Genomic DNA, 21,787 nt, shown 5'->3' on the forward strand with positions numbered 1-21,787 from the left:
CTGCAAACGTAAAGGTGGAGTAAAGTTTTATTTCTTTATGACACAAGTAACAATCTGAATGACTTCTAGTCGGTCAGACTACGTAGTTGTTTCCATCAACTTTCTTCTGCACATTTTGAAGCATCAAAACAAAAAAAAGGAAAAAATGGGAAAAAGTGTTTATGTTCTCTTGAGGAGGTTTTTGGCTTTTCCAGGAAATAGTTAATGCTTTATGGAAACATGTTTACGTTCCAATGCAGCGATCGCTCCAGGCCACTGGTGGGTCTGCGCCTTACCAGAGGCACCAAACTCAGAAGACATTGTCTGTCTGAACCTCCAGCTGGAAGGGAAGGACTCTCTGCTGCAGGCTAGTTAGCAACCTCTACTTCCTGTTGTTTGCAGCCATGACGACATTACACTGTTTTTGGCAACATTTTAATAATTTCCTCAAAACAACAAACATGGCTGATCCAAACTTCACCATTCCTTCCTCCAGAGCTGCATGTTCAGCCTCATGCTGTAGTTTCCCTCGTTCTGAAGCTCTGCGCTGGGATCCTGCTGCTGCTGCTGCTGCTGCTGTTGACGTTTCTCCACCTGAGCTGCTTTCAACAGACGCAGGTAAAGAAACCAAATGATTCTGCAACAGGCCACTTTCCTCTGACTGCCAGAGAAAATAACTGATGACATTGTGCAACTTTCAATGTTCCAAAAATGTATATTTTCACTCAACTTAAAAATAAACAGTTATTTTTAATTTAGCAATTTATCATCACAAATATAGACAACCTTTACAATACTTCCCCATTTCTATTACAATAATCATTGAGGTAAAGATAAGCAGCTCATTATATTTGCATCAGCCTTTAGAAAGTGACAACAAAACAATCTCACCAAAACTGAGAAAATATGAAAGCAACGCAAATCCACGTTTTATGTCTCATGATTCCAAACAAACACACTCTAAAAACACCACTGTTAATTTCACGCAGATAAAACAAAATAAAAATAATAATCCAGGTTGTTGTCACCAGTCTAATAAATCATAACCATTATGAGTATTTAATGCACCAACATGATTAAATTCTGTCTGAAAGAGAAGCAGAGAGTTCAAAGTTTAACCACAGAGGATAATAACACAACATGGTGCTAAAGAAGTCCAGTCAGAATGAACCATGTCAGTAAAGTAAGTACACCCTGTGTTCCTTCAGAGGACTGAAGTGTCAGCCTGGCGCTGCTGATAAAATGCATCGATCAATGCATCGATCAATGCATTGATTAGGTGATCAAAAGAAGCAGCTGGCTGCTGAGGAGCTTCCAGCTGTGCACTAACATCCGGCTTAGATCAGCAACTGTTGCTGCCCATCAATCTGGGAGGTTATAAAGTCATTCTCTAACTCTTTGAAGTCATCATCCAGTGAAAACTGGATTTCCTCAAGATCAGACCATATAAAACTCCAAGAAATGAGCAGAAGCCCGAGAGCTCAGTGTAAGTCTCTGCAGGTCTTAAATGTTAAAGATGATGACAAAACAAGTAGAAAAGGAAATCATTACTGGTTTGGAGGGAATGAAGGAGAAAACTGAGATCTGTCCAGTCAGTGAAACTTCACCGTCATCTGACATGTTTGTTCTCCTTCATGAACGTAGAAAGTTCTCCTGGTTCAGTTCGTCTGTTTCTGCTTGTGTCTCTGTTCTCTAGTCAAACCTCCAGCCTGTGGTGGGACACGGCTGTTCGTACTGAGCCAGGTTCTGGTCCAGGTTCAGGTTCTGGTTTTGCTGGAGGTTTCTTCCTGTGAAAGGGGAGTTTTCTTACCACTGTCGCCCCCTGCTGGTCCAGGAGGACTGAATGCTACAAGTCAAAGGCTCAATACTCTGAACGGAACTTCATGCACTGATAACTAGGATCAACTGGATCAACTGGATCAACTGGAATGTGTGACTGGAAGGAAAGTTCCTTGAAATGACATTTGTTATGAATTGGTGCTGTAGAAGTAAAGGGAATTAAATGGAAGTGCATTGTGGGTTCCTCGGTATCCATCAGAACGGTGGTGAATCATTGATTCGGTCATAAGCGGTCTGACCTCTGACCTCTGTGGTCAAACCCCCCTGACCAGCTGCTGTAGTTCAGACTGGTGGTTCTGATGGAAAAGCGTCAGAAAACAAACTGACTTCAGATAAACAGACACAGACCAGTCTGGGTGTCCATGGTAACCGCGTCCACTGGATGGGAACGCTGCGCAGCTCCCAACTGATTCTAATGCTTCAGACTCTGCATCACCATCATCATCATCATCATCTGATTTACAAATCCATTATTAATATTTTTCCCTTTTACGTTTCAAAACAGCAAACAGCCGCCGTGTCAAAGGTCATCAGTTAGTCGCTAAGGTGACGCAGGTTCTGCTGAAGGAAGCAGGACCTGCTGGACCATGACTCCAGTCATGGGAAACTGTTTATGTGTTTGATTTGGACGCAGCATTTAGATTTCATACAGCAGGTGGTCCAGGCATGTGTAAGTGTAATCCACCCAGAATAATACTGTTATCTGTTCCAGGTTGTTAAACCCACTGAGCTGCGTTTCAGACATGCATGCTGCCAGAGCAGATGGTTTACTCCCTGAAACCAAGGAGAGGAAAAGCTCAGGCATTTCTCACCATCCAAAGGTTTCTGCTGGGAGGAGCCTGATAGTCCGACTGTCTGAGGAAATAACTCCATGGCAGAGCTTGTAAAACAACACTCCTCTAAAGCTTCCCATGTTAGTATCTGCTGCAGGACGTCCACAAAGTGACAGAGTGGATCAGATTTCCATCTGGATGAAACTCTACTCTGCTGCATTATTGTGCAGAATGAGACGGTCATGCAGACGCCACAGATTTATGGTTACAATGATAAAACCCATAAACACAAATGCTGCTCTGGAATAAAAGCAGACACTTTGAAGGCCTGCTGGCGTTTTGTCATGAACAGATTCAGCAGCTGAAGGCTGGAGGAAATATTCAAACCTGCACATTCTCACAAAGCAAACATTGGAAATGGTTTCGTCATATCCTTCTTATTTCTTTATGCTGTTATTCAACAAATGCAGTTCCTGAAATTATGAATCCTGAAGTTTGCTTGTATCAGAAAAGTTGAAAACATGTTACAAATCCAGGAGACCATGATGAAATAAGATGTTATGGTTGTTAATCTTAGAAGAATGTTTTAAAGCTGCGGTGTGTACGCTGCGTCCAGGGGCCCATTTCCTGCCCAGGGGCCGATTCCGTGCAATTCAACAACCTGAAGCAGAATGAGGCTTTTAGTGTTTAATAAGGGCAAAATTATTGTCAACAAATTAAAATCTTATTACTGTTGAAAATATCAGGGACAAACATAAAGTGTCTTTTAATAACCGCGCTTTTATCATTTAACCTCATTTGACAGAAAATAGGACTTTAACTTTGATGCATCCAAATCTACTTTTGAGTGATTTTTGTGTTCATTTTGATTAATTACATAGATTTTAACGTATATTTTTCTACCTACAAAGATTATGGCTGGAACCTTTTATTGATATATTTATTGATAAGCTACAGACGGTAAACAAAGCTGCGTCTCTCGGCCTACTGAGGTTTATTTCTGCTTCTAAACCATCTGATTGGACGATGGAAAAGACAACTGCTGTGTTCAGTTATGCTAAAAGGAGTTAGACTGTCAGCAAAGCTATTCAAGCCTAAAGTAGCATCCCAATGCTCAACATGTAGCAGCAGCCCAGATGCTAATGTTAATGTTAGCTTCCAAACAGATATTGATGTTTGTTTCCATTGTTAACCTATGACCCCTGAACAGAGGAGCGGCTGATTGATTTAAACATGAGCTGTTTTATTCTGTCTCATGTTCTTTTATAAATCTTATTAAAATTAGTTTTCTTTGCTTTTGCTGGTTTCTCATTTATCGTTCTTTTGATGGGAATCTATGCTGACTTTAGGCAGAATATGAACGACAGTCTGATTACAATCAGAGGCAAATAAATTCAACAAGTGTGTCAGCCACGAAGTCTGGCTGATCAGATGTGACGGCTAAATGAGCGAGAGCCGAAGCAGTTTGATTAAAAAGGTTTCCTGTCTGCAACATTCAGAAAACTTTCACCAATTTACCCGTCAAAGCTCATCAACAGATTGGCTGCATTTTTAATATCTAATTTATTTCATCCATTTTGAACACCTTCATTTCAGGGAGGAGCCTCTTCCTGCACAAACCCTAAAAACTCATCCTGCTTCAATCATAAACTAAATAACTTTCAAAAAACAATAAACATCCAGAGAAGGAACAGAGAAATCAGATTTCCACTGAGGCCTAAATGTCTTTGATCTGGAGCTCATGAAACCAGCCAGACCAGGCGTACACACACACCCCAACACACACACACCCACACACACCCACACACACACCCCAACACCCACACACACACACACCCCAACACACACACACCCCCACACCCACACACCCCAACACACACACACCCACACACACCCACACACACACCCCAACACCCACACACACACACCCCAACACACACACACCCCCACACCCACACACACCCACACACACACACCCACACACACACCCCAACACCCACACACACACACCCCAACACACACACACCCCCACACCCACACACCCCAACACACACACACCCCCCACACCCACACACCCCAACACCCACACCCACACACCCCAACACACACACACCCCCCACACCCACACACCCCAACACCCACACACACACACCCCAACACACACACACCCCCACACCCACACACACCCACACACACCCACACACACACCCCAACACCCACACACACACACCCCAACACACACACACCCCCACACCCACACACCCCAACACACACACACACCCCACACCCACACACACACACCCCAACACACACACACCCCCACACACACACACCCCACACCCACACACCCACACACACACACCCACACACACCCCAACACCCCCACACACACACCCCAACACACACACACCCCACACCCACACACCCCAACACACACACACCCACACACACACCCCAACACCCCCACACACACACCCCAACACACACACACCCCACACCCACACACCCCAACACACACACACCCACACACACACCCAACACACACACACCCCCCACACCCACACACCCCAACACACACACACCCCAACACACACACACCCACACACACCCACACACACACACCCCAACACACACACACCCCCACACCCACACACCCCAACACACACACACCCACACACACACCCCAACACCCACACACACACACCCCAACACACACACACCCCCACACCCACACACACACACACACACACCCCAACACACACCCCAACACCCACACACACACACCCCAACACACACACCCCAACACCCCCCCCCCCACACACACACACACGCAGATACACGAAAAAAACACACAGCAGGCAAATTTATTTCTCAGAATAATGGGTCATGCAGTGTGTGTAGTGTTGTCTGATGTTCTTTGAAGTCCACTGACATTTTGTAGAAAGACATAATTATTCACAACACACACACAGCTATGCATGGACCCACAGCTGTGTGTGTGTGTGTGCGTGTGTGTGTGTGTGTGTGTGTGTGTGTGTGTGATGGGGGAGGGATGCTTGTGCAGAGGAGACTGTATTATTTAGAGAGGCGCTGCATGGCTGCAGGTGTAGATGTTGGTTTCTAGCTAAAACCCAAATGTGTACAGATAAGTGATGTTTTTCTGAGTGTCGCCATGGAAACGGGGTTCGATCGGGATGAAGGTCTAGTTTTCACTCAGCCCTTTAATCTCATTAGAAACGTCTGAACTTCTGAGTCTTTTATACCAAAGTCAAATGAACAGTGGATCGTATTCATTCATCAGAAAGATTCTGCATCTTTCACAAGTTATTTAAAATAACTGAACTAAACATTTAGAAGTTTTTTTAAAAGCTGTTAAAGTTTTCTACCACTCTTCTTCATCTTGTTTTAATTAGTCATGCTCACACATTTTAGTTAACTTAGTGAATGTGGCGATTTGGGCAGATTAGAACCTGCGAACTTTCTGTTAATAGTCACTGTCAGCATTTCTCTTTTTTCATTTTTATTCTTTCATTAATATCTGTTTATCCAGCCATCACAGAATGAAGCATTCTGCTGATCATTTTCTGGTTTTACACACTCTTAGCATTATGTCACTTAAAAACGATCACCAGCAAAGTCCATGAAAATAAACTGTTTCTGTGATGTTAATAGATGTAGATTAATGATTGTAGATTTCCCACCATTTAAGCTCTATAATACAAAATTAGGATAAGAACCAGGGTAAAGTGTACAGTATAAAAATATCCCACATGGATTTAAATTCACTATTGAGTTGAAGTCAGTCTGAGATGGAAAAGGAGAAAATGTTTGTAGAATATTTTAGAGTGAATGAAGTTCGTCGTCTTTGCTCAGCATCGTCACATCAAATGGTCTGAAGCTCCTCAAGCAGAAACACGTCAAGAACTGGACTTCCTGCAGCAGCAATACTCAACAATACTCAACAATACTCAACAATACTCAACAATACTCCATCAGCTCTTCCAAACAGGACGATTCAATAATCGTTTCACTTTGTGTGCATGTTCAGCACAGGCCACAAACAGCAACCGGAGCTTTACAGGGACATATTTCAAATGTTCTTTATTAAAAGAGTCAAAAACAGAATTAATCTAGGTAACCTGCATCGCATAACTAGTCATCAGAACTAACCGTTTTAATGTTACTTCTCAGAAGCTGCACACAAACAACCAGCAGAAAAACCTCCTGGGATGAGGAGGACATGAATCAGAAAGATGAACCTTAAGAAGTTTGGAGCACTCTAACATCTGAGGATAATCTTGGTCCAAATATCAGAAATACTGCAAATCTCCTCTGAGGCCCATAAACTTATTATGATAGGATTCAGATCCTCCTGGTTTAATAGCAGCAGCTTCTAGAAAATGTTTCATTTTCCCGTCTACAGCATTGAAGTACTAAACAGTGAATGGTGAGAGCAGCTCTGACTGATAGTATCTACATACGTTTCCTCACAGATGAACTGGTTCAGTAACAGCCTGACGGAACCAATTTCTCCACATAATGTGTTTTTAATCACTCATGTTATGCAGCTGCTTAGGAGCCCATATCCCTCTTATTGACTCATTTCTTCAATGTAAACTATGTTTAATAATCCAGAAGCAGTCAACTGGATCTTTGCTTTGGTGGGCATCTGCTAGAAAATGTACATCTACACAGAAATATGGAGAAATGGTTAACTGCAGGGCCAGACATCCATTTCAGCCAGTCTCATTAGCAGCTAAAGGGCCTCTGACTGATTTTTCACATGCATTTGCATCCTCCCTAATAAAGCACCATATTTTTTACTGTGAACATTTGTTTAATGGCATAATAAGTTTGTTTATGCTCACAAACTAAAGGAGCAGCTGGTGACGGCTGCGCTTTGAGGTGGGATTTCCTCATTTGTTCCTGATCCTGTATGATGGGAACGCAGCGGAGCGTTCAGCCTGAGCTGGCAGCTTCTGGACTGATTAGCATCCATATGTGACTCCAACAGGAATGGAGGTTTTCCATCAGTTTCCATCAGCAGAGGGTCAAGTTAGTCCTGAGCGATTACAACTCCAAAACAGAAACACAATCCACATAAAAACAACTCCTGGACCTGAACCAGTCTGAGCTCCTGCCCAGGTCACTTTAAATCATGCATTCAGATTCATTTAGTAATAAATAAATCTCTCTTTCTTTCATTATTATGACTTTTATCAAATGGAAATCATTTAGGTAATTCTATCTGATTAATGCAAGAGACGTTTGCTCTGTGTATATAAACTTCTGGTTTCCAGAACAGGCAGGATGCTGTAATATCTCATTACAGTAAAACATGAAGAGAGCAGGTTTATGGAATAAAAGTCAGTAAATGAATACATTTTACTCCAGAGAACAATCTTTAGGTTTTGTTTCAAGCCTAAAGATTGAAACAAAGGAAGGAGAAGTCACAAGAGCGAGAGAATTAAGTTGAAACCCAAGTTCTGAAGTTACACCAGAACTGGTCGTCCTGTGGAAGATGTGGTTAATTATATACCAGCTGTGTCTGCTCAGCTTACCACAGCTAATGAGTTTTAACATCCCACATGGAGGATTCTTTGGGCCCTAAAGCTGCTGTAACCAAACATGCCCTCAGTCCTGATCAGACACTGAGAAACTAGAATCGGGTTTCTAGAGTTCAGTAACTATGAAAACAGCTCATGGTTGTTTTAGCTCTGCAGGAGCATCTTAGCTAGATGTTAAAATCTTTGATCAGCAAATAATCTAACACTCAAAGAATTTCTTAAAGCAGCATTTTAGCTACAGGTATAAATCTGTGACATTTAAAAGAGACATTTAACGATAAAAATGTGATTGATTGATCAGAAGGAAACAGTTCAATCTTCTATAAACATCAGCGGCTGCATATTTGGTGATGGATTGATGTTTGCATGTTTTGACTAATTTTGTCTGATTTTAGAGTGAATATAATAAAAGCAAGACAATAAAAGAACAGATGCTAAAATTAAAATATTCAAAGCAATAAAATTAAAATGGAACAAACTCATTACAATGATTTTATTCATTTTAATGAACATATATAAAACATATAAAATCATTAAAATTCTCTCAAACTCTAAATAAACCAAATGACAGAAAATCAAAGTAAAATGAACCTTTTCTGTGTAACATGACTCCAGATTATTCATGAAAAACCTGAGGCCTTTTTGTAAAGAATATTTCTCCTAAACAAGGAGATTTAACTGAATTAAATTCACTCTTAAGTTAATGTCAGTCAGATAAATAATCTTTCCAATAATAATACAGTCCAAAGCAAAAACCTTTATGCTAATTCTGTCTATAGATGAGGATCAATAACTCGCACTGTAGGCTGACATCTTTAAAGCGGATCCGGTCAGGATTACAACCCAGAACTTCATAACTCTGAAACCAAATGCTTCAAAGCCAGAGGCAGAACTTTAGTAAATACATCCTGGGAGAAATGTCTTGAAGACGGATTATCTCAAATGCAGCAGCAGCATTGAACATAAATATTACTCTGAAACGTCTGTCATCACTTGCTGTCTGATTAATTTGAATAATTATTGGTTCATTTAGCAGCACAGAGAGCATTTAAATCCCAGATTGTCAGTTAATCCTAATTAAAATAAACATAAAAACTAAATGTATGCAGTGATGATCCAACACTGGGAATTTCAACATCACTTTGTACAATTGGAGCAAATCAAAAGTGACTCCCAACCCTCAGAAACACAATCTGAATGTTGAGATCCATGTAATAAATGTCTTGATATGAAAGCCAGACAGGAACCAATGAGACGGCAGCGTTAAAATGTTTCCTCCACAAAATCCAAGTGAAAATTCCTGTCAGTCAAAATCTGCTTTAGAAAACTGATCAATAAAAATGGTTCAAACCAGCTTGATGTTTCCCTCCATGTTGTTATTTAAATCTTGATTTAAAGCAGATAAATAAAGATGATTAAACCTGAATCATCTTAATGGACTCATTTCAACACCTCTGCCGTTTCCATCTTCTTTTATTCTAATATTTACCCACAAATTAAGATTTTCTGACTGTGTCTGACTTGGTTTAGCTGCATTATTAAAACTTCATACATATCCAACTCATTTCAATCATTGGCGCTTTAGAGGATTCGTATTGAATTCAAGGGGAGCAGAAATGTGTGTATTAACACACACATGCTATTTTAACGCTCGTCTTCAGAGATATAAACAGAGACGCGGCCTGTGGTGTCAACCAGAGCTGGAACATTCAGAGGAACGAACCACGGTGACGTTGACGGCAGTCGGTATTTTTGATCATCAGAACTTTGAAGTCCAAGTTGATGCTGTTATTGTTGCTCAGTATTTGCTTCTGGGATTTGCCATATTTGCCTTTGTTGAAGCCGCTGCTCTGCCGTTAGTAAGCTGGGGAAATAATACACAGGGGATAGAAGCATTTCTTTTTAAAATAGGTCATAATGTTGCTGTTTTTCTTAAAAGCTGCACAGCTCAAAGAACCTTCAGTTGTTTTTTATAGCTAGAAATTTTACGCAGTTGAGTTTTTGGTCGGCTTTCCAGCATGTGTTCCTTCTCTGCCTAAAGGTTTTGTCTCACATACAAACCAATAAAACTCAATGGGATAAAATGTAGATTCCTGTAAACTTTAGTGACTGTGTCGACTGATTCATCCAGTTTTCTCTCACAAAGACCCAAACATGCTGCTGGGATCAGATGAACTGCACTGAACTGGTTTAGATTTAATATTTCCTGACAGTTGGTGCAAATTCTGATTGGTCTTCATGCTCCAAACGTAGTTATGAAGAAACTGCAGGGTTTGTGCCTCAACATGCTGCCAATCAGTGACATGTTTGGAATTAGATTTCCACTCTTATGCTGATAATATTCTACTATTTTAACCATAAAAGCTGATTGATTAAATAAATCAGCTAACTGACAGCAAACATCTTACAAAGACCTAAAAGCAAAAAGACGTTTTAATTTTCTGCTTTTAAATCCAGATAAGATGGAAGTTATGGATCAGAGCAGGTAGACGGACGATCCTTTATAATGTTATGATTTATTTGATCTAAAACAGGGAGAATATACAGAACACATTAACCACAAGAGGAGAAGCACAGCATCAGGTCATAATGTCCGACCCGGCTGATGTAATCTTTTAAAAGAAAAAATGCATAAAAACAGCTGAATTATATTCAATATGTATAAAACATAATTAAAACACCATCAAATACACAACTCACTCACTCACTCACTCACTCACTCACTCACTCACTCACTCACTCACTCACTCACTCACTCACTCACTCACTCACTCACTCACATTGGAGAAAAGAAAGAAGAAACGCATTAAAATGTACTGACATCATTCAATAATTAAAAACTAAATGTTCCTTTGGTGATAAAGTTTATAGCTGGAGTGGTTTACATTAAACTAAATTTGCTTTATTTCTCTAAAAGTTTGCAACACTTTTCAGCTTTATGTTGTTTTGTGAAGAAATGAACAAACACAGAATTATTTTTGTTTCTGTTTCTTAATGTTTCCACATGAAGTACCTCTGAGTAAGTGCCTCAAAACTGGTACCATATATTAATATTTTATTAACAGAATTTAAAATCAATAACCAGCGACGAAACATTTCTATAAAAATAGTTTAGGGCCGGATAAAGAGCAGAAAACAGAAGGTGTGTGTGATCCTCTCTGAAACCGGCTGTCCTGCCCCAAACCTCTCCAGCCTCCTTCCTCTGACTCACCATGCTTGAATTTAAATGTACGTTTTAAAGTTAACAATGTGCAATCAGCGAGACGTCGGCATGCTGACTGATTGCTGCAGGTCAGATGGAGAGCTGGCAGAGAGACGAAGGGAGAAATAATGAGAGGAGTGTGTTCTGCTCTCATGTCGCCCGCTGTGTCGTTAGCTGGTGATTACAACCGTAATGACCCTGTAACTCCAACACCTGTCAACTTTACATTCACTGCTTTTCATTATGCTGCTTTTTTCTCCTTCGGCTCGCCGCTGCAGACGTGAATCAGTGATGGACACTGAGGTCTCATTCCACTCAGGATGCTTTAGGAGGTCCTGCAGGTATTTAGTGATCCCTGAACCAAATGACATGGACTTTGATTTCTCAGCTGATCAACGCTGGTTAGAGAGGTCACCAGTTCAGCTCCTACTTTAATGACCTCACAGATCTGCAACTGGCTGGAATAAAGGGAACAACTCACATCCTGTCAACCTGCTGATACCCAGCAGGTAAAAATGTGTAAAAATAAATGAATCTATTGAAGCAGCTCATCTGCATGTGGACAATTTTAGAAAAATCCATCCTTTATTTTGAGTACATTTTGTTAGTGTGGAGAAAAATCCCTGGTTAAGGAATGATTATCAAGTTTTCATTTGATTTTTCATTGAATTTGTCCTGAAGCAAGTAAAAGCCTTTAAACAACCCCAGAAGAAAAATATATACAAAAATAAATATTACTGATGTATCACTATGGTTTAAAGGTTTATTATTTTTACTGCAAAGAAAATAAAACACAACAAAAAGCTGAATCTTAACCCACAAAGTGATCAATTAAAGTCAAATTAACTTTAAAGTTTCTTTAACTCAAAACTCAAACTGCACCATCCAGATGAGGTTCAGGCTGCGGATCCTCAGTTTTTACCCAAGTTTCCTCAAATTGGGTAAAAACTCGGCTCTGGAGGAAGAGGAGCGTCTGGAGATGTGAACGTTTAAATATTCACACATTTCTTTAACTTTCCTATAAAAGTCAGCAGTGCAACATTTCTGCATATTTCCAATGAAGGCTGCACAATATTAGAAAATCATGCAAAGGTGATAATATGAATTAATATTACAGTGACAACATGAGTTGAAATATCCTTGTTCTCTTTCTCCTCAGCGTTTCAGTCACTCTGTGACCTTTAACCTTTTGGGTGATGTCATTAATGTCCGGTGAAACTCTGTCCAACTGGCTAAATGTCAGATTAGCATGAAAAATACAAGTTCATAATACTTGGAATATATTAGCAAACAATTACTGCTCTCCAAACAGTCCTTAGCTTTATTAATATTGCACACAGTAATAATCAGACACACGCTGCAAACTCTCCCTCTGCATCATCAGCTCTGTTTCCACCAACATCACTTTCCACATGTAGTTACAAAACTAAACTACATTTGTACGATTGCAGCTACATATTTAATTTATTTGATGAACATAGAAAATGTTTATTAAATGTCAATGAATGTAAAAAAAGAAAAGCTAAATTAAAGATTATAAAGCATATTGTTAATGTTGACCAACTGTTGCTGTTGGAAGCTGCAGAGCAGTTAGAAAATGAATACAGGACAAAAAATTACAATATGTATCAAATGTTTATGTTCCAGAAATGATTTCTAGTTGGTTTTCTGTAAATAAATAATTCCAACACTATCAAGGAGAAACTGTACTAAGTTTATATGAGTTATCTCAGAAATTTTGCAAAAGGTTTAATAGGAAAACATTATAGAATCTGAGATCAATGTGTTAAACTTCAACAAAGACATGAGGAGCAAAACCAAATGTGTTAGAAAATCACCATTTGGTTGAAGCTCCTGATCCAGTGAAGGTCTCACAGGCCACTGAATGTTTATCGTCACTAAAAGCTTCTGGAAATTAAGCTCCCATCTTTTTATTGATGTCGGAGCTAATGCAGCTCCGTGTGTTTGGGTGAGCAGTACCACTGATTTGTGTGCTTGTTTTGAATTTGCATAGCCACACTAATTTTCTGTCTCATTTTAAAACATCTCAATTACGCCTCCAAACACCTGCGTCGCCCCCCCTGCATGTTATGATGTTATGCAGGATCCATTATCCTGCTGGCGGCTCCAGGAACACAGAGGCAGGGCTTAGTGCCAACATGTCACAGCTATCTGTGTGTGAAGCTCAGTGGGAAAAACATTCAGACCTTAGAACAGGAATCATTTTAATGTAGTCACAATGTAATAAAATCACAACCACAAACAAAACTTTTTGTTCTGAAGGTCGGCTCCTTCACAAGCAGCCGACCTTCTGCAGAGGCGACACAAACACACCCTGACGTCATGACAAAGAGAGGAGGCGACTCGCAGGCAGAGTCACTTCACAGCAACGTTCCCATTAGCAAACAGGCATCCACACTGGAAACATTAAGGAAATGGGCTGCAAGGCTGTTCACAGCTGGCCCACTGTGATCTGAAATGAGTTCTACAAACAGCCTTAAGAAAGTCAAGCCAATGCGTGTGTTCAGGAATGATTCTCCTGCCTGCGGTGTTTCTGAGTCCTCACCAAACGTCAAGACGGCCCAAACCGGGTTCTACAGGAAGTCGGACGGAGCTGAGAACAGCCAGATAAATGATGGAAGGAGATACAGAGATTTTGGTTTTGCTTTTTGAGCCTCAAAAAAATAATTCCTTTCAAACTGTATGATAATTTTGCAGAGTTGGCCACATTGTGGAGAATTATCCGTCTCCATGCATGAAGAAGAGTCAGTGAGTGGAATTCATGAATTTGATTTATTAATACCAAAATGCAGCTGGTAAATTTCTCATGCTACCTTTAGGAGCTAACAGACAAAATGGCCTCAAACAAAAGTTTTCCATTGTCTTTGTTAGAGGGCGTTCCCTAACGTGTCATTTCCTTTAGCTTTAGCTTGGAGGGCGTTCCCTAACGTGTCATTTCCTTTAGCTTTAGCTTGGAGGGCGTTCCCTAACGTGTCATTTCCTTTAGCTTTAGCTTACTACCAGCCAAAAGAGATAGAAGGAAAACACAGAATATATTTATTCTCAACAGCATCTAAGTAAACAGTTGGCTATGCTAACACTAAGGAACGAACCATAAGCAGTCAATAAGCAGGCAAGCCATGGTTTGGAAATCACTGATATGTTCAAAAAAATATTTTTTTGGCATAAAACCTCAACTTGCATCAAGAAAATATGTGACAAGAAAATGAGTAAATATAGTTAAAAACATGCAGGAACTCTGATCTTCATTTGATGCCAATCAGAAGTTTAGTATGATTTTCTCTACTTTAGGTGTTTTCTCTATTAGTTTATTTATCTGCTGTTTTAATTTATAATTTGTTTTTGATTCAGTTCATTTTTATTAGTCATTCCTGCCTCCATTCAGTTTTATTTGGTCCTGGTTTCCTGGGTCCGGTACCGGGTCCGGTACCGGGTCTGGTACCGGGTCTGGTACCGGGTCCAGTCCCGGTCTGGTAAAGTTAAACTGATGATGCAAAATAATAAGTAAAAAAGAAAAACATCCAGTTTATCTGTGATTAATGCCAAACAGGAAACTACAGGAAGTGAGGCATTTAGGTTGGCAGTCACCAGATAATGAGTAACAAAGATATTTTATGTTTTCATATTTGCATATTAATCCAGTTATGAAAACACTCCGTGGTTCTGTTGAGGAGAATGATCTTCCTTAAGGATGACAGAGTTCTGTCTCCTGGACTGTTGAGGTGATTCTGCAGATGAAGCTACTTCTGGTAAAGGACAGACATTTTTATCTCCTCCTCTCCCTCCTTCCATCTCATCTCTATTTGTCTTTTCCTCTGATGAACCGTTTCACTTCCCTGACCTCAGCTGTGAAACCATCCTCTTAAATCCTTCAATCTTTTCTCTGTTTTCTCTCTCACTTCATCCCTTCCTTCACCCTGCCGGATGACTTTGAGTTTGTCGTTACATCTCACACCTCCTCTCCTCCTGCTCTGCTCCTCTCCTCCCTCCTGGCCTAACAAGCACCTTGCTCCCTTCCTTTCACACCTCCTCTTCTCTGGTTTCCCCCGTTGTTCCCTCTGCCTTTGTTCATCCTCTCCCTCTTTCAATTAGCTGCTCTGCCCAGCGTCTGGCAGGCTGGCCGGCGGTGTGGACGGTCTGCGGCCGGACCAGGCGTTCTACCTGCTTCATTCTGAAAGGAACAGCTGCTAATGGGGACCAGGAAGATTCAGGGGACAAATGAGAAACAGAGTCTGAGTCAGTCAGAGCAGCAGGTGGGGGAGGGGGGTCACCCTGTCAGTCAGAAACATCACAGCTTTAGACGTATTGGCTGTTTAAGCATTGCTAAATATTAAGAGCTGAACTACAGCAGCAGAGGACCAAAGCAGAGCCAATCAGCAGAAAACTGAGACTCATGAAAATGCAACAATAACAGATTCAAAATGAACCAGCTCTGAGTCGGGTGCTTTCTCTTTTGGTACAATCAGTCTTCTTAATATTCCAATAGTTTTATTAACTCTGCAACGAAAAGAAATAATGAATTTTTACTAAAAATGTTTAAATGAGAAACTGTCAGATTATTGGAGGGAAACCTTCAATAGTTCTTCATTCAGGGTTTAGACTCCAGAATTTATTAAAATAAACTATTCTGGTTTTTCTGATCACAAATGAAAAACTCATTTTGTGTTTTTTTCTCACCTCAGTTGTTCAGATTCATGTTTTGTCCACATTTTGCAGGTTTGTTTTTTATTCCATTTGGGTCTCAGCTGATTCTAGAAACAGTTAAAAACACACCCAGCTGTTTTCTGGCAGCAGTTTGGTGTTTTTTTGGTGTCTAGAAAATGAACCATTTCCAAAACCTCCTGATTGTTAAGTCACAGTTAACAATCCTACTCCGCCTACTCCCTTCCTCCGTTACCTACAGTTTACCGTTACCTAGCAACCCCGAGCCAAACCCGTCACCTAGCAACCCCATAGAAATCTTCTGCTGAAAGTGAATTCATAAAATCTGATTCATTCTGTCTGACTTTAAATCATTTGTAACTGGCTGCAGTGTCCCTCCGACAGAGACGTGGGGCCGGGCCCCTCCCAGCCCCCCATGCAGAGCCCCTGGCTGACAGACGAAGTGCATTTGGAAACCTGATAGAAACTCCTTCCAGCGCCTCCTGAAGCCTCCGGCTCAGTCTCACGTTTCCTCTCTGCGTTTCTCTCTGATTCTGCTGGACTATTGAATAAATGATGAAACCAGATATGACTCTGCATTCACTCCAGTATTTTGTTTCTCTTCCTCTTACAGCCGATGTTGCTGCCTTTCAGCTCTCATTCTGAATAAATGATGAGATTTCAGCGTTTCTCGTTCAACCGCCGCTTTTATCTCATTTGTTTCATCTTCTTTTCATCTGATAATTGCTACAAGATCTTTGCACGAATACATGAGCACTAGTCAACCCACTTGGTTGAACAAATAGCAATAAATATCAAACTCTTCATAAGTTATATTCGTCTTGATCAGGGAACAGAAGTTATGGACGTACGCTTTGATTTTTGAAATGCAACATGGAGAGATCTTGACACTGATAAATATTTACACGTTGGCTCCGCCTCCAGACTTTCACAGCTAAAGCTGGAGAATTCATGCATCTGATAAACTCCCATATTTCATATAACTTATAAAGTCATAGCTGCAGTAAATTAAATGTTTGTTTCCAATATGTAAATTATGACATCATAATTCTCAGGAAAAAAAAACATTTTAATAACTGGCAGGATTAAAAGAATTAGTCATTAACTTCCTTCATTGCCAAGAATAATTCACATAAGTCTCCTTACAGCTGGAAAAATTAATACATTTAAATCTTACATGGTTCACTTTTATTGTTAACACTGCATCAAAATAATTTTGGCTTCAAAGCTGCGATTTCTTTATGAAGCAGAAGAGAAACTCTAAAATTAAAGTTCTGGTGTGTGACCCGTCAGGCCGGTTCAACCCGGCGGTGGGACCAGAACACGGTTTTCATGTTTCACATTCATCTCTAATCGCTCGACTCTCATGTTCATCCAGCAAATCACCGAAACTCACAGCAGCCAATCAGAGACGCCCAGACTTCCTCCTGGACAGAAACATGGAACATCACAGCTCACAGCTGGGGGGCTCAGCCAGGGTCAGACGGGGTCAGACAGGGTCAGACAGGGTCAGATGGGGGTCAGACAGGGTCAGCCAGGGTCAGACGGGGTCAGACAGGGTCAGCCAGGGTCAGATGGGGGTCAGCCAGGGGTCAGCCAGGGTCAGACAGGGGTTAGGCAGGGTCAACCAGGGTCAGGTGGGGGTCAGACAGGGTTAAAGGGCAACTCCAGAAGCAACTTGTTCTCTAAACACACCTGGCTTCAGGAAACAGGTGTGTTTAGGTCTGGTATGGTCAGACACCTACCATGATTGAAAATGGAACCATTCCACTCCGGAAACAAAGGGGGCGCTGTTTCATGTTTTTGTTCTTTTGTAACTTTATTAGACCTGTCCAGGTGACCCCGCCTCTCGCACCAGCGAAAGACCTTTTTGAACCTATATTATGTTATTTTATGTCACATTAAAATGTATTTCTAACAAAAAATGGAGTTATTTCCTTTCACTGACATATTAACATTCACTCCTTTGTTGTATGATATATTAGAAGCATTTTCTTAGTTTACCAGCTGAACATACAAGTAACGGATCTGGAGATTCTTGACATCACCTGCAGGACAACAGAACGTTAACGTCCTGCTGGCCAAACCGCAGCGCTGCTCAGAGGAAAGTCCAGTTCTTATCGCAACTCAAGAATCAACCAGAGGGAGTTTTTAATCAAAGAAGAAGAATTTCTCTAAATATCTTCAATCAGTGAAGAACTTTCCATCCTCGTCCTCCACCCTGCTTCTTTAAGGTCTTTGTTACAGCGCCCCCTTCACTTCCAGAGTGCAATGGTTCCATCTGACGGCTGACTCCACCCCTTCCTGTTTCCCCACATGAAACTGTGAAGAACTGACAATAGGTGGTCTGTCTGGGTCCGAATCAGGTCCAGAAGTCGTTTTGCAGCATGTTGAGTTTCAGACGTTATGAAGATGTAGGAGCGGCTCTGAAAAGATGCTGGTGTCTCATAAATGTGATGCATTGACTGGGTGCAGCTGCGTCTCTGCTGCTCTGCTCTGGCCTTTGTTTTGTATTGCAGTTGACATAAATCATAAAACTACCTGAGCAATGCAGCAAACTGTCCCTGCAGACGGCGGTTCTGGAGGCTGGCTCACAGGAAGTGGCTGTTCTGGTGGACAACATGGCAGCTAGTTAGCATGCGGCTGCTCCATCCTCCATGTTTCCTCCTGTCTGTTTCAGTGAACATGCAGGTTCTGCACCACCCAAATCACTCTCACTACAAAAGAACTGCCAACTGAAAACAGATTACAGCCGCTGTGTGTGGCTGATAAAACGGCTGCACCGAGTAGCTACAAGTTTCACTGAGCTGCATGGAGCATCCGGATTGTCTGCTCCGCTGCAGCTAATGCTGCGGCGCCGCATTAGTGGCCGGGTAGAACCGGGCCACGTTTGGACCTGATAAGGTGAATCTCGGTGGAAAGTTGCTGGGATCCTGCAGCTCAGCGAGGTTTGGGATTTTCTCTGGATAAAAGGCTTCAGTTCGGCTCCAGAAACAGAAACACACTGATTTTAGAGGTGCATGGTTTATTACTGATAACCAAAACTCTGAACTCTGACACTAAGAATCTTAACTTCTTATTTTCACCTATGAAATGATTTTTTTCCTCCTTGCAGATTTTTTAGAAGCGAGAACAGAGAGCTGTAAAACCTCTGGAGGACGTTCTCTCAGACTTTATCAGAGCTAATGCAGCACAAAGCCCACAGCCTTGTCTGCCCGTCTGTCTGACTCTCTTTCCTCACCTCCAGCTCCATTTCTCCCTCAGTCTCTCTTTCAGTCCCTCTTTGTGTTCTTATCTGATGAAGTGAATAATTCATGTCTATTCTTCAAGGAGGCTCTCAGTTCTACCTCCTGGTGTTTTCTTTGAAGCGCTGTGGGTCCAGGTGTGTGAGCTGCTCAGAACGGGTCAAATTTCAGATTCCACACAAACACACAAAATAAAATAAAATAAAATAAACCATGGTGGAAAATACACTCTCAACATAATCCTGAAATAAGACAGCAGCTCTTTGTTCGTTTTACATCTTTAACTTCCACATCAGTTATACTGGGACCAGTAGAGCCAGTGTGACAGAAGAAAATACCTCCACCCAAAACCATGTGAGGGTTTTGATCTCACCCAAATATTTCTGACAAATTAGTGAGCTAACAAACTACAGATGAGGATGTATGAGATTATGGGTTCAAAGTATAAAAAACTGAAAAGAAAATCTAATTAACTGTTTTTATCAAAAACAGAAAAATCTTCTGCTCTTTGATGAACAGAAGTTGTTTTTCTCGTCCTGCAGCCTACAGACACACCTGGTTTCTTTTCACCTGGTTTCTGTATTTCTTCACGACTTCAAGATCAACTAATTCCTGATAAACTTCTGGAAATAGTTTATTTTTCTGGAGTGAAATAATGAAACATTTGAACAGTTTTGAAACTGTAACTTTTCAGTACCTTATTAGACATCAGCGCCGCCTCCTGCTTACAACAGATTGTGATGAACTGCATGTGAAAATCACTGAACTCCTGATCTTGGATGTTTGTGACTAGATTGTGTCCTAACTTAACTTCTCATTGTGAATCTTAAGCTGAAAAGTTGATTTTGAGTGAAAAGTAAAAGCAGCTCCCTCAAAGCAGAGTTTCTCACTCATCAAATAGAAACAGAGAAGTTGGAAACTCTTCTTCTGGTTTTGGCTGTCAGCTGCAGAGAGGTACAAAGATTATCCATAAATCCTACATGCTCCTGGATGTGTGGGTGGGCTGCAGCGACTGTTCTCTTTCTGTTCTCTGCTCAGCGATGTGGGCGCATTCTGGAAGCATAAAGCATGTAAAAGTGGTGCAGCGTCGTTCTGTACAAGATCCGGTCTATCAAAAACTCAGAGATTCTCACCACAGAGCATGAGATAAGGATGGTCTATGAGCTGCTAAATGACTACATATAATAGATCATTTTAATGTGATGCGTTCCGACATCAGAACCCAAACCTGAATCCAGACGGGTTCAAAAAGCTTAACATGTATGAATGAGTTTCAGAGGAATCTGGTCTGGTTGGGTTTGTCTGCTGAGTGGAGGAAGAGAGGAGATTCACCGCGTCTCAAGAGTCTCTTCACTCCACGGTTCTGGTGCCAAAAGCTGATAAAAATGATAATACACAGATTCATCTTCAACTTTTTCCATAAGTGATGAAAATCCAACAACATTCAGACAGTAATTCACATTTCTCTGCGCCTTAGTGTCCGTTTGGCTTTGTGCCGTGTGAACTCTCAAGCCACCATGTTGGATTCCAGTTGGCTGCAGCATTGAGAGGCATGCTTAGTGTTAATAGTTTTCTCTTGTAAAAATAAAACAGTGGAGCCACCAGATAGTTCTTCAAAATATGTTCTGCATCTCGGAGACAATGTTGGAAATTACAACACATTCGTCTTTTAGAAGAAATTCATTTAAAACTCTTCACAGGGAATCAACAGTCTCTACATGCAGAATATCTATGGCTGCTCAGATTACATAAAATATTACATCTATAAGGAACTTAAGAGATTTGTCGCCTAAATGCATCCAATCAACTGATGTAACGATGATTCTGTTAACAAATAGAAACCAGAGAAACAAGCGAAGCCAGAAAGACTTCAACCTCTAAAACAGCAAATAAAATAGTTTCTGACCATTTTTACAGAATCTGTTACAAAGTGGAACAACAACAACACAACCAGCATCATCAGCCAAAACACTGGCCAACATGTCTCTTTTATGTATTTAAATTTTTTTAAGCATTTCTGCTTTATGGATCCAGAGCTCAAACTTTTTACACTCTAAAAAGAAAATAGTTGATCCAACTTAATTGAATTGCTTCAATTGGTAACAAGTAATTCAATTAATTTTATCCAACCTAATTTATTAAGTTTGGTTAACTTGACAAATTTAAGTCAGTCTTAATCAATTCATTTACTTTATTCCAAATAAAAAATTTAAATCCATCTTACTTAATTTTATAGAAAGTCAACTCAAAATTTTAAGTTGTTCCAACTTAAAAAACTAAACTACCCCAAATTAAATTATCACTCACATTTTACTTAAAATATAGCTTGCATTTAAATCATTTTAAAAGTTTTTTTTAGCATGTTATTTTAGTTTTTAAAATAGGAGTAAAATACCTTCATGCTACTCAGAAATTCCACTCAGTTAAAATAATAAATCTACACAAATGGAACATTTTAAATTTTATTGTGAAAACATCACAAACTTACAGGTTTTTCAC

At 40.6% G+C, this 21,787-nt stretch overlaps 1 protein-coding gene across 2 annotated transcripts in view; it reads right to left on the reverse strand.

Moving 5' to 3' along the window:
• lrfn5 (leucine rich repeat and fibronectin type III domain containing 5) overlaps positions 1-21,787 on the reverse strand; it is a 92,229-nt gene that overhangs the window by 46,078 nt on the left and 24,364 nt on the right. The gene's annotated exons all lie outside the window — the stretch shown is intronic.

Source organism: Xiphophorus maculatus, chromosome 19 (assembly GCF_002775205.1).
Source record: "Xiphophorus maculatus strain JP 163 A chromosome 19, X_maculatus-5.0-male, whole genome shotgun sequence".
Classification (NCBI taxonomy): Eukaryota; Metazoa; Chordata; class Actinopteri; order Cyprinodontiformes; family Poeciliidae; genus Xiphophorus; species Xiphophorus maculatus.